General features: G+C 42.6%; 1 protein-coding gene across 7 annotated transcripts in view; it reads right to left on the reverse strand.

Annotated features, from left to right (window-relative positions):
* Positions 1-13,360, reverse strand: part of DICER1 (dicer 1, ribonuclease III) — a 251,195-nt gene that overhangs the window by 208,005 nt on the left and 29,830 nt on the right. For 4 of the 7 annotated variants that reach the window (XR_015055053.1, XM_085869501.1, XM_085869505.1 and 1 more), the window contains exon 1: positions 3,270-3,520. The exons of 1 other annotated variant lie outside the window; for it this stretch is intronic. The gene's annotated coding sequence lies outside the window, so the exon portion shown is untranslated. Of the gene's footprint in view, positions 1-3,168; positions 3,223-3,269; positions 3,526-13,360 lie in introns of those variants that run through there. 2 more of the 7 variants (XM_085869502.1, XM_085869506.1) reach the window with 2 other exon arrangements.

The following is a 13,360-nucleotide window of genomic DNA, read 5'->3' on the forward strand; positions in this document are numbered from 1 at the left end:
TTCAAGGTTTGATATTAATCAGACAAGTGCTTCCCAAGTTATGGCCATTTATTCACCAACCAATGACAGGACACGTTGCTGCGTAGGCGTGGCCGATGGGGAAGAGATTCTGAGCCGCGGTCCCCATTATGGGTCACAACGTACGGACTTCCGGATAGTGTATTCTAATAATTTCTCAATTTGTTATGCGCATGTATAGATAAACACAATGCCCCAATCCTTGAGAGGTGACAGTGTGAGAAGATGAAGCAGGAGCCAGCTGAGGAGGAGAAGGCTGAATGGTGGGCACAGCGTCACGCTTCAGTCTCACTCGAGTTGTTTTGAAACCGAGCTCACTCATTGCGTTGCCTTCGTAATCCTGGGCTGTGAAATGGTCACCACAAATGACAAGTCTATCCAAAAGGTCCTTTTTACCCGTTTTCTTTGTACAAATCTTATCCACTGCCGGTGAATGTTTGATTACTTCGGGAATCGATTACCCGTTTTTCAGACATTTTTGTAAAACATGACGACACACGTACGAGGCATGATGTACAAATATCCAAATAACTTTGTTCTACAATAAAAAAGGATAATATAGACAGTTGCAAGCTCAAAAAAGCGAAAGAGCAGCCCGCTCAACTGGACACTTCTTCAATGAGCGAGTGAGCGTCCGCTTTGTTTTGGAGAACGTCGCGTCACCATCTATATTGTGGGCACACGGCTGTTTTTTTTTTTCAACGGCCTCGAGAAAAAACAACTTCGGAGTTAAATTTCATTAAATTTCCCAATAGTTAGACAACCACAATAGTTTCATCGAACTATTTAATGCACATGTAATCATATTGATAAATTTTCAGACCATGTTTGGTAACCCGCAACCTGCTCTTTAACCGATGTGGACACGGCAATATATACACCCTCTTTCAAAATTTTCACCTTTTGTTGCCTTATAACCTGGAATTAAATTGTATTAAATCAGACTTTTTCCCACATCGTAACCCACAACTTCCACGTGAAAAACAAATTCGAAAAATTTCAGAAAATGAATTAAAAAGTACAAAACTAGAATATCTTGGTTGGATAATTCAGTGTCCATCCTCCTAATAATAGCAATTTTAAATTCGTTCAGGTGTAACCAATCACCTTCATAATCACACAAGTCAGTTGGCCTCCAACTGTGTTAATTTGTAGTGATTCTGATCATTTCAGAATAAAATCAGTAGTTCCTGTCAGTTTCCTCTGCTGGGTAGTGCATTTCACATCAAAGACTCAACCATGAGCCCCAAGGATATTTCAAAAGACCTGGATAAAGTTGTGGAAAGGCACAGATCAGGGGATGGGTATAAAAATATCAAAGACCTTGAATCTCCCTTGGAGCACAGTCAAGTCTATCATTAAGAAGTGGAAGGTGTACGGTACCACCAACATCCCTGCCTATATCAGGCCGTCCCTCCAAACTGGATGACCAAGTAAGGAGAAGACTGATCAGAGAGGCCACCAAGAGGCCAATGGCAACTTTGAAAGAGCTACAGGCCTTTATGGCAAAGATTGCTCACTGTGTGCATGTGACAACAATATCCCAAGCACTCCACAGGTTTGGCCTGTTCAGTAGGGGGGCAAGAAGGAAGCCAAAAAAAGTGGCAAGAAGGCAAAAAGTTTTCTGGTCTGACAAAACCAAGATGGAACTTTTTGGTCTGAATGCAAAACGTTACGTTTGGCACAAACCAAACACAGTACATCACCCAAAGAACACCATCCCCACTGTGAAGCATGGTGGTGGCAGCATCATGTTATGAGGAGGTTTCTCATCATCAGGGACTGGGGCACTTGTCAGGTTAGAAGGGAAAATGGATGGAGCAAGATACAGGAAATCCCAGAGGAAAACCTGCTGCCCTCTACAAGAGAGCAAACATTGGGACGGAAGTTTACCTTTCAGGATGACAAGGACACAAAGCATACAGTCAAAGCTCCACTGGAGTGGCTAAGGAACAAAAATATAAATGTCATGGAGTGGCCCAGTCAGAGCCCCGACCTAAATCCAATCAAAATTCTGTGGCATGACTTGATGATTGCCGTCCATCAACACTTTTCATGCAACAACCGAGCTTGAACAGTTTTGTAGTAGAAGAATGGGAAAATATTGCCCAATCAAGGTGTACAAAATTGGTAGAGACATATTCCAACAGACTCACAACTGTAATTGCCATCAAAAGATACTTCCATCAAGTATTAACTCAGGGATTTGGAGACTTATCCAACCAAGATATTCCAGTTTTGTATTTTTTAATTAATTTTCTGAAACTTGTAGAATTAGTTTCTCCCCTTGTAAGTTGTGAGTTACGTTGAGTAAATAAAGGTGGGGAAAAGTCTGATTTAATGCAATTTTGTGGTGGCGTGAAGGAATCCCGGACGTTTTACCATTTGTGGAGGCGTAAAGGAATCCAGGGTGATTGTGTGAAGTGATTTTCAGGTAACGTCCGCATACCACAACACCATAACATTTCCGAGTTTAAACAATATACATAATCAAAGGTTTCAAACGTGTTCAGTATCCTGTTGCCTAAAACTGATGAGAATGCATGAGAGAGCATGTTGATACCTCCAGAGGTTGGGGACCTCTGTGGGAGGCCCTCATTTCACCCCCGGCCTTGAAGCTTTTCACACACCTACTTTCTATTCAGCGTGCAGGTTTCTGAGGAAGTGTGGACAGGGTTGTTGTTTTTTAAAACCCCCGTCTGACCACGATGCACACACATCGACATGTGCCGTGCACCCCGTTCTCAGGTGGAACGTCGAAAGGTACCAGGAGGATGAAAACTTTGCGGTTTATAAACTGTAAGTTACGCTCAATCACAGTGAATTCCACTTGCGACCTCTTATCGCAGACCGAGCACGATTCATTTGCAATAAAGATGTTAGGGGGGGAGGACCAAACAAAAAAATAAACAGCAATTAGACAATGAGTCATAGCAACAATTCTTCTTTGAAACATAATTTATGAAATTGCTAAAATAGTCTTCCGACGACCCAGCCAGGCCTTAGTTAGGCCTCGACTAGCGCTCACGGCCTCGACTAGCACTCTCTCAACAACCTCCCCTCATGCAACCCCGTGCCGCGACTAGCCGAGGCCGGTGAGTCGCCGCGGTGCCGTCACGCCAGCATGGCCACAAAGGAAACAAGTAATACCTCAAATCCACAATGTGCGTTGGTCCGAATCACCATAATCGATTGGTTTTTAAAAAACACCTTTTTTTTTTTTTACATTCACCTGGTATAGCAAAACCTACCCTGAAAGAGGCACAACGTCACGGCGCTGCCTTCACACCGCCCAGCCGCGGTGGCATGTCGCTTCGTTCCCACGTGGAGCCGCAGCCCCTCATCCCGCCCTTTGTACTTCCTCACCAAATCACATTGTCTCGGCACAACAACAACAACAACAACAACAACAACAACAACAACAACAACAACAACAACAACAACAACAACAACAACAAAAGAAAACTGCGACGTGAATTTGTCTCTTGTATTCTCTCGGAAGCCGACTGAGAAATGGCGGACTCGACCGGTAAAGGTTTTTTTTTGCCCGATCATGGACTGACTCGTACTGGAGTGTTCAACGAATAGGAAAAAAAAATCACTCGAAATATGAACTGAACGTCCTGTTTTTAACCCGCTTATTGGGAGAAACCAAACGGGGATATTGGGAAAGCATTAAAAAAACGGTCGAAAGAGAATTATAAAGCACGAGGATTGCCGTGTTTGCTGCTATTTCGAGGCTGACCAAGGGACGAACGCTTCGAAACGTTGGCCGCACGTGCTTTCAAACGATGGTTAAACATAGCTTTATCAACTTCAAAATTGATAAAAAAAAAAAACAAGCTCGAATGAGCTAAGATCCTCGTTCTCTTAATGATGACGTCATAAAAAACGAATATGACGTCATTGTGATGTATCAGGTTTGCGATAAATTATTATCTGTACTAATGCCCGGCTTGATTCCCGCAAACAAAAATTCAAACAGCTTGCCTAGTTTCGGAGATAATAGTATGGGCGATTTCCATTAGCTGCGATATTATGACGTCAACTTTTTTTTCTAGGCTGAATTTCTAAAATCTGAGATGGTTACTGCCTGCGCGTGGGGTTTCTGCATATACATGGAAAGTTTCACGAAGTTCCGATGGAAACTCTGGGTTGTGAAGCAAAAAATGTCAAAAAATAGGAATGACGTCATAAAAATTGATATGACGTCATAGTGATGTATCATATGTGCGGTAATTCATCTCTGCTAATGTTCTGTTCGATTCCCGCAAACAGAATTCAAAAAGCTTGCCTAGTTTCGGAGATAATTTTTTAGGCGATTTCCATTAGCGGAGATATTTTATCGTCATAACTTTTTTTCTAGGAGGAATTTTCAAAATCGGAGATGGTTACTGTCTGTGCAGGGTATTTGTACATATATATGCCAAGTTTCAGGAAGTTTCCATGAAAACTGCAGGCTGTGAAACAAATGAAACAAAAAATGTCAAAAAAATAAGAATGACGTAATAAAAATTGATATGGCGTCATAGCGATGTATCATATGTGCAGTAATTCATCTCTGCCAATGCCCTGTTCGATTCCCGCAAACAATTTAAAAAGCTTGCCTAGTTTCGGAGATAATTCTTTCGGCGATTTCCATTAGCGGAGATATTTTGACGTCATAACATTTTTTTCTAGGAGGAATTTTCCAAATCGGAGATGGTTACTGTCTGCGTAGGGTATTTTTACATATATATGCCAAGTTTCAGGAAGTTTCGATGAAAACTGTAGGCTGTGAAACAAAAAAAGTCCACAAGAACAACAACGTGCGTAAGACTTGGAGATCCTCCACGAGGATCTAAAAATCCATTGGCTGGTCCACCGATGCCGACGCCGACACTATCGCCTCTGCAGAGACGATGGCATCATGCTGGAAGGAAATTTGCACAAGGAGATGAGGGCAAGTGGATGAATGAGACGTTCAGCAAATTTCCGTACGTATTATAGACATTGCCCCCAAAGATGAAAAATGTGTAAATCATCTGTCACGATTCTGAGAAGTAATCGAAAGAACACGATGTTGTCAAATGCACAAGAAAAATCCAAGACACGATATGTTATCGATGATGCTTCCTTCAGCCCCACAAATGGATTAAAATTCCAGATTGCAAGCAAGCACTTGTTGGAGTCCTCTGTTTTCTCTGATGTTGATGCACCTTGCTCTGTTGGTGAGTGTTGGTGCTTCCGAAGCAGTTTCTTTGCAACGGTTATAATGGGTGATTTGCTGTTGCCTTCCCAGCAAGAGTCAGGGCAGAAGTTTGGATTTACTCAGGGTGCTGGCAATAGTTCACCTACTATTCGCGAAGGACATTGTGGGATCTTCAACATCCACCAACTAATGCTGGCAGATGGGACAGCCCGTTTAACGTCCATCCGAGGGATGACACACACACATTGATAATTCACCCTGAATGTGAAACACCGGAATGACAGTTTATAGCTGGCTCGGGATTCAAACCCAGGCTAAAACAGCTTAAAGGCGAGTGTGCTACCTCGAGGCCATCCTGCCAGTCCCTCATTGTTTTCAAGACGAGAAATATCAGTGAAATCTGATGTGAATACCTCCTCCCTCAGGCAGGGATCAGTGTTTAAACCACTTGCACGATTCCACATGCACCGTACAGGTTAAAAATTGTACGTCTTCTCCCCACCCTCATGAGGAGTGGGAGGGATTGGCGTTTTTTGCCCATGACCTGACCCAACAGACGGACAATCCAAAAACATAATGCCTCCGGCGATTTCATCAGCGGAGGCGCAAAAAAAACAAACATGCAAAAATGGATACAACTACAGACCTATCAGTTTACTTCCAATCATCAGCAAGGTCATGGAACCCATCATCGCAGTTGATAGGAAATCCTTCCTTTTATCCGACAACCTCATCTCAGATCACCAATTTGGTTTCAGACCAGGTCACTCTGCATTGGACATCTGCTTCTACCTGCCCAACAATGGATGGAGGCCCATAATGTCAGATATGGGATCAGGGCCATCTCTCTGGACATATCTCATGCTTTTGATACACTCTGGCTTCCTGCCATATTCTCCAAACTCTCTGCCAATGACATCCAAGGTAAACTCCACACGTGGCTTTGTGACTTCCTCCACTCTTGTAGCCATGGTATGGCTCTCAATAGAATCCTTTTATTTCCTCTCCCTGTCAAGGCTCAAGGCTGGAGTGCCCCAAGGCAGTGTGTAGCGCCCAGTCCTATTCCTGATCTTCATCAATGATCTCGCTGACTCTCTGGAAAATCCTCTTTATCCAAAAGGGTGTTTCCAAAAGATTGATACAACTTGGACTTCCAGCCATTTCTTTGTTTTTTTTGACCTATGCCGTTTTCCTTTTCAGGGTTTGGTGTTGTTATCATGGTATTTGTTCCCTGAGATTTCTAGCTCCATAGCTCAACAATGCCATTGGCAGTGAAGCAGAAGACAAAAGTGGTGGCTCTGTGGTATGAGACAAAATCATGTGCAGACACCCGCCGGAGGTTCGGCCTGGAATACGGCCTCAGAACACGTGATGAACCCACAAATTGTGCCATTCAACTTATTGTGAAACATTTTGAGCACAAAGGTACAGTGCACAACCAGAGCAAGGGCAATAGTGGCAGACCAGCATCAGTAATCAAGAGACAAGCCAACATTGACGCCATGTGGGATTCTGCAGTGGACCGTCCCAAGAAGTCCCACCGCCGGCGATCCTGGGAGCTCGGCATCAAACCAACATCAGTCAGCCTATCCTCATGAAGGAACTGAAGCTTTTCCCAAACATCATCAATATTAGACATAAACTGAGTCAAGATGACATGAGAAGGAGACTTGATATATGCAATTGGCTCAGTGACAGGATGGAGCGGTAACTAAAGTGGATCTATCTGATCTGGTTCAGTGATGAAGCCCATTTCCACTTGAACGGTGCCATCACCAACTACAACAATATTTTCTGGGGGACAGAACCACCTGAGGAAATCACTGAGAGGTACCTGAAAGGGCCTATGGTCGCATACTGCTGTGCCTTCAATGTCAGATGGGGAATGCTTGGGTCTTACTGGTTTGAGAATGACAACAGCAGGACAGTGACGATCAACGGTGAGCTCTACCAAGCCGTGTTCCAGAAGTTCCATAATGATCTCGCACAAAAGGTCACCCAAAACCAGCTCAGCATGACCTGGTTTATGCACGATGGTGCACCCCTGCATACAGCTGGTGACACCATTCCTTTCCTGCGGCAGCTTTTCAGAAACTGCCTCGTTGCCCAAGGTACCACTCATGACTGGGCACCCCATAGCCCAGACTTGAACCCTCTGGACTACTGGATCTGAGGGGCTACCAAGGGCTCTGTCTATGCCAACTGCCCTGCTACACTGGATGATCTGAAGTAGATGTCAGACTACCTCCAGGCAGTGCCACATGAGACCTACAGGAAAGTTGGACAGAACTTTGGAGTCAGGATCAGTGCGCCTGTTTGAACCGTGGAGGGGCACACATTGAGAACGTCAATTACAAGGATTTTGCGTAAATGCCAATTTCAGACCTTGGGCTCTCACTAACTCCAGCAGTGACAGAAAATACCATGTCATGAGCTTTCAATAAATGTTTGGTTCACATTCCTGAGGTTTCTATTTCTTTGTAAATAAACATTTAAAGTTGCGTCACTCTTTTTGAAACACCCTGTATTTGCTGATGCATGCACCCTCTGCAATGACATCCCTAACCCTTAATAAAGGCAGGCCGCAGCCTCTTCCCTCTCTTTCAGACTTTGACAAAATCACAAGATGGTCAAACACTTGGAATATGTCTCTCACTCCTGAAAATCTCACACTCTCACCATCTCACTCCGAAAGGACCGTCTGACAAACCGTCCTATCAACTTTCTTAACAATCCTCTTGAGGAAGTCATTCAAACTCCTGGGTCGCACTATCAGCCATGATCTTTCTTGAGCAAACTACATTTTCATAGTTGGCCACCAAAGACAGCCGCCAACTGGGCATTCTCCATCGTATAAAGTCCTTCCTTGGCACACCTCCTATCCACCTACAAGGCCTTCATCCGCAGCTTGATGGTGTACTGTTCTCCCCTCTGGATGGCTCCCCGTCTCACACCTTGATGCCGTAGAAACGAATGCCTTTAGGATTATTGGAATCTCCTGCGATGAAGCCGAATCTATGAGTCTACCACTACTGCATCGCAGACAGGTAGTTCATCTCTGTTTTCTTTCCCCTCCTTTCTGGTCTTGTACCCTGTTCTCTTTCCATGCTTTGTCCCCCCCACCCCTCCCCCAGGTTTCTACGGGGCACACACGGTCCACCATCAATCCCCTTCTCGTTGGACTACCGAAATCCGGGATCACCTTCACCTTCACTCATTTGTTCATCTCCTGCCTGTGGAATCAACATCCACATCCTCTTCAATCTCATTCTTCCCTGCAGGTCTTCAAGAAAGCTGTTCACCACCATCTCAGATGGTCCCCAATCCAAAGCCATGATCTTTTCTACCCTCATAACCCCCCCTTCAACCCACCCCAACACCCTCCTTCCAAATTTCCAGTTTTCCCTCCTGAGAGTTTCCTTCTGCATCCATCTTGTCCACCCGATGCATCCTCCCCTTCCCCTCATTTCTACCCACACCAATTGTTTGTCCAAGTATGCCTCTGTCTTGGGTATGTGTCCCCCCCCCCCCGTGTGTGTGTGTGTGTGTGTGTGTGTGTGTGTGTGCTGTGTGTGTATCTCTCCTGCTCTCTGTTGTACTAAACCTTGTGTTAATGAAAACCTGTACCTCATCATTCGAGTATGGGACCTCCATTAAACGATGGTGAATTGGCTTTATAAAGCAGTCATGGGTCTATTGGGAAGTGTATATTTAAAGGACTATTAAAAGAAGAAAGGCATGTCAGCCCCCATGTGTTGGTTTATATCAGAAGATCCCATTTGTCACACGGTCCGGGTTGTTATTAATCCCGATACGAGAATGCAAATTACCCAGTAAAAAGGTTTTTAGTTTTCCTGTACATTTATTTTAATCCAAGAGCTATCACATGTCTGAAGTCAAAAGGTTTGAGGATGATTTCTGAATCAGAATTTTGTGCTGATTACGATCACCAATATCTTAATTGCTGCAGCTGCTGACTTTTTGGTGAAAAACGCCATTTTGTGCCTTTTTTCACTCAAAAATGTCAAAAAAAATATTTTGAGTTATCTAAACATCACCATTACATATGCATGTATGAAATGAAAATAAAGCCCACCTTTTGGTGGACATGGGCGAATATTAAAAATACAAATGGAATAGGACAATACCGTAATGAGAAATGACATGGTCTGAAAATTGAGAAAGTGGCTGCTACGATTTTAACAGCACTTGACATGAATCACTTAACAGGTGTCCTATCATCACAAATTGTTTTATACATATAGAAAGTTGGGATAGTTACTCATTTGTTCATTCAAATTGAGAGTTATCATGGGAACATAGTTATTGTGGATAAAATTGCCACAATGTTCCCCTACCCCCATTCATGTACCATTATTGTTAAGTTTTTTTCAAAAGTAACTGCTTATGAAAACCAGGCACAAATAAATTAATTGTACGATGAAACTAGCTTATGTTATATGTAATTATGCCAAAACAAGTCCTAGCTTATGGAACGATTCTGTTTTAATGAGTAAATTTAATTTTAAAATGCCACTTCTCAGTCCAGATCAGCGGCTGTCTCATCAGGAATATTCAGCCAAGGAGCGGACTGAGCAGTCAGGCATTCAGGCACGAATGGGCCTGGGCCATCAAGGGGCCCATACATAAAAACAAAAAGTTTACATTTTCAGAAATAGGAGAGGAAGGCGATTTTAGAATGTATATTGAAACATAGTATATTCATTGTTGAGGGTTGAAAGTCAATTTTGATCGATTCCTGAAAAAAATGCAGCAAAGTCATTTATTGCTGTTAAAAGTCTACCTGCTGTAAACAAACAGCATTCACCACTGTTAAAGCTACGTTTTCAAATTTTACATAAAATGGTTATCAACCATAAATGTGCATTACAAAAAAACTGGGTTTGTATCCTCTTTGTTCAAAAAAATTATTAACCATCTTCATACATATTGTTTGTCATCTTAGAGAGAAATACCATCATGTTCAATAGACGAAGGTGTGGATTGACTTGGTCGGTCCGAATGTCCCACTATCTCCTTCACTTTAGATAATACGGCTAAAGTGTCCGCTTGTTTTTCTTGGCAAAATGTTCAGGAAAATGAAACAGAAAAATAATAATTTTGTCTGTATGTGCATTTTATTACATACCGTTTCAGGCCATTTGTCTGGAACATTCCATGATGATTTGGACTGGAATGCATGTTCTGTACTCTAACACATGGTGCACCTGTTTCTGGTTTGTAAATTACAGTGTATTTGTTTTTAATTCACAGTCTCAGCATTATTCTGCATATTTATGCACAAACGTTTGTTTTCGGAAACTTTTATTGCGCACAAAGTCTCATTTAAAAATTCTATCTCGGGGACCCAAAGACCCCTTTGCCCAAAGGTCCAGAATACCGTCAGTCTGCTCCTGATTCAGCCATCTCACCATCCTCGGCATCACACATATTATCGTCGACATCCTTGTCAATTACAGTGTAGAATGTCACTTCTCATCGTTGTTGTCCCAGGCAACACCTGTTGCCAACCCAGGTTTATGGAGAAGCCCACTGGGTGTAACTCTTTCCTTGTCAGAAACGGTTGTGGATAACTCCATTTCCATGAATTCAGCTCTCTGGTAACTGATAGAATGTCCAAATTGGTTCATTATTTCAATGATTCTTCGACTGCTGGTCATGCTATTCAGCCCGAGGCCTTGGCATAAATGTTTTGCTGGCATCAAAGTTCCACAAATTGCTGTAATATTAGCATCCTGGACAGTAGATTGTACATAGCACTCTACATGTGTTTTTATCTTGACCTTATCTGAACCAGTGTATAGAATCCCCAAAAAACGGCAGTAACAAACCAGGTGGTTCTGCCTGTCCATCTGCCAGGGTTTCAGCTGTCAACTCAATAGGTAGATCTTTACATGATGCTCGTAGCTCTTGTATTTTGCCTATAATGTGGAGCGCAGCCTTTGTTACCTTAGGGTCAAGGGAACTGGTATATTGAAGAGCTGAACCAATAGCTTGGTCCTTGTATTGTAGTCCAGCAGCATAGTTCTGATATTTCAGATCAATTGTTCAAATTTGCATAAAAGCACCAAAATTGGGACATATGTTGACTAATGTATTCCGAACAATTCTGGATATGGAGCCACTCGAGATTTTGCCTTGGTCAGCTTTGGCCGAGCATACCAAGAGATCAAAGGCTGAAAAAAGCAACCAAAAAAGATCAGAAAAAGTAGATGACGTGTGGAAAACAAATTTACAGGGAAATACATATTTTACATTTTATAAAGGTAATCCTTTCAGATAACAAGACGTTTCTTTCAAATCTGCATTAATTATTGGTTCACGAGAACCAGCCAGAGTGACCACTATATTCGTTATGTCTGTGTGTCTGTCTGTCTGTCTGTTGGGTAGTCGATCAAGTCGAAAAAAAAAATTCGAAAAAAGATTTTTGGGAGATTTTTTTTTCTACCCTTATTATCAGTATTTAAAATGGCGATTTCAGTTAACACAATGGCGATTTCGATGAAACTTGGTTGGTAGGTTCATACCATGACCTAGTTGTGTGCAAATGAGAACCGTTGCTATGGACACCACCGTTGTCTAGCACCGGACTTTGAAATTTTTAGAAAAATCATAAAAAAAAATATTTTTTCAAGAATCGTGCCACGAGCGACTGTGGGCAGTACATTCAGCCATATTGTCAAAAATTTCCAGCCGGATCCTATGAAAACTGTTGGAGAAGATAGACTTTGAATGAACCCTGGTCGAAAACAATAAAAAAACGAAGTTCGTTTTATCTCAGAGACTATGAGTCAGATATACATGAAACTGGTATGGTAGGTTCATGGTATGTCGTAGTTATGTGTGAGAAAGAACCGTTGCTATGGACCTCACCGTTGCCTAGTAACGGCAAAAAAACCTCTAAGTGTGGGGGTATTTTAAGGAAAAAACAATCTGCAGCATTAACCCTTGAAGCTGGAATCATGAATTTTCTTGTACTTAATCCTCAGGTCATTCCCCATCGAACGGGCCCATCGCTCGCGTCAGGTTCTTTTGGGTAGTCGACTACCCATGTCCGCCTACCGGCTTGTCTGTCTGTCTGTCTGTTCGGTCCAGTGCTCCGTTAATACAATGGCGATTTCGATGATACTCGGTTGGTAGGTTCATACCATGACCTAGTTGTGTGCAAATCAGAACCGTTGCTATGGACCCATGCGTTGCCTAGCAACGGAACTTTGAAATTTTTGAAAAATCCCAAAAAATATATTTTTTCGAAAATCAAAAATCTGGCCACGAGCGACTGTGGGCAGTACATTCAGCCATATTTTCAAAAATTTCCAGCCGGATCCTATGAAAACTGTCGGAGAAGATAGACTTTGAATGAACCCTGGTCGAAAACAATAAAAAAAGGAAGTTCGTTATATCTCAGAGACTATGAGTCAGATATACATGAAACTGGTATGGTAGGTTCATGGTATGTCCTAGTTATGTGTGAGAAAGAACCGTTGCTATGGACCTCACCGTTGCCTCGTAACGGCAAAAAAAACCTCTAAGTGTGGGGGTATTTTAAGGAAAAAACAATCTGCAGCATTAACCCTTGAAGCTGGAATCATGAATTTTCTTGTACTTAATCCTCAGGTCATTCCCCATCGAACGGGCCCATCGCTCGCGTCAGGTTCTTTTGGGTAGTCGACTACCCATGTCCGCCTACCGGCTTGTCTGTCTGTCTGTCTGTTCGGTCCAGTGCTCCGTTAATACAATGGCGATTTCGATGATACTCGGTTGGTAGGTTCATACCATGACCTAGTTGTGTGCAAATCAGAACCGTTGCTATGGACCCATGCGTTGCCTAGCAACGGAACTTTGAAATTTTTGAAAAATCCCAAAAAATATATTTTTTCGAAAATCAAAAATCTGGCCACGAGCGACTGTGGGCAGTACATTCAGCCATATTTTCAAAAATTTCCAGCCGGATCCTATGAAAACTGTCGGAGAAGATAGACTTTGAATGAACCCTGGTCGAAAACAATAAAAAAAGGAAGTTCGTTATATCTCAGAGACTATGAGTCAGATATACATGAAACTGGTATGGTAGGTTCATGGTATGTCCTAGTTATGTGTGAGAAAGAACCGTTGCTATGGACCTCACCG

The sequence above is a fragment of the Eptatretus burgeri genome, chromosome 2 (assembly GCF_056783735.1).
Source record: "Eptatretus burgeri isolate ZD-2024b chromosome 2, Ebu_testis_v1, whole genome shotgun sequence".
Classification (NCBI taxonomy): Eukaryota; Metazoa; Chordata; class Myxini; order Myxiniformes; family Myxinidae; genus Eptatretus; species Eptatretus burgeri.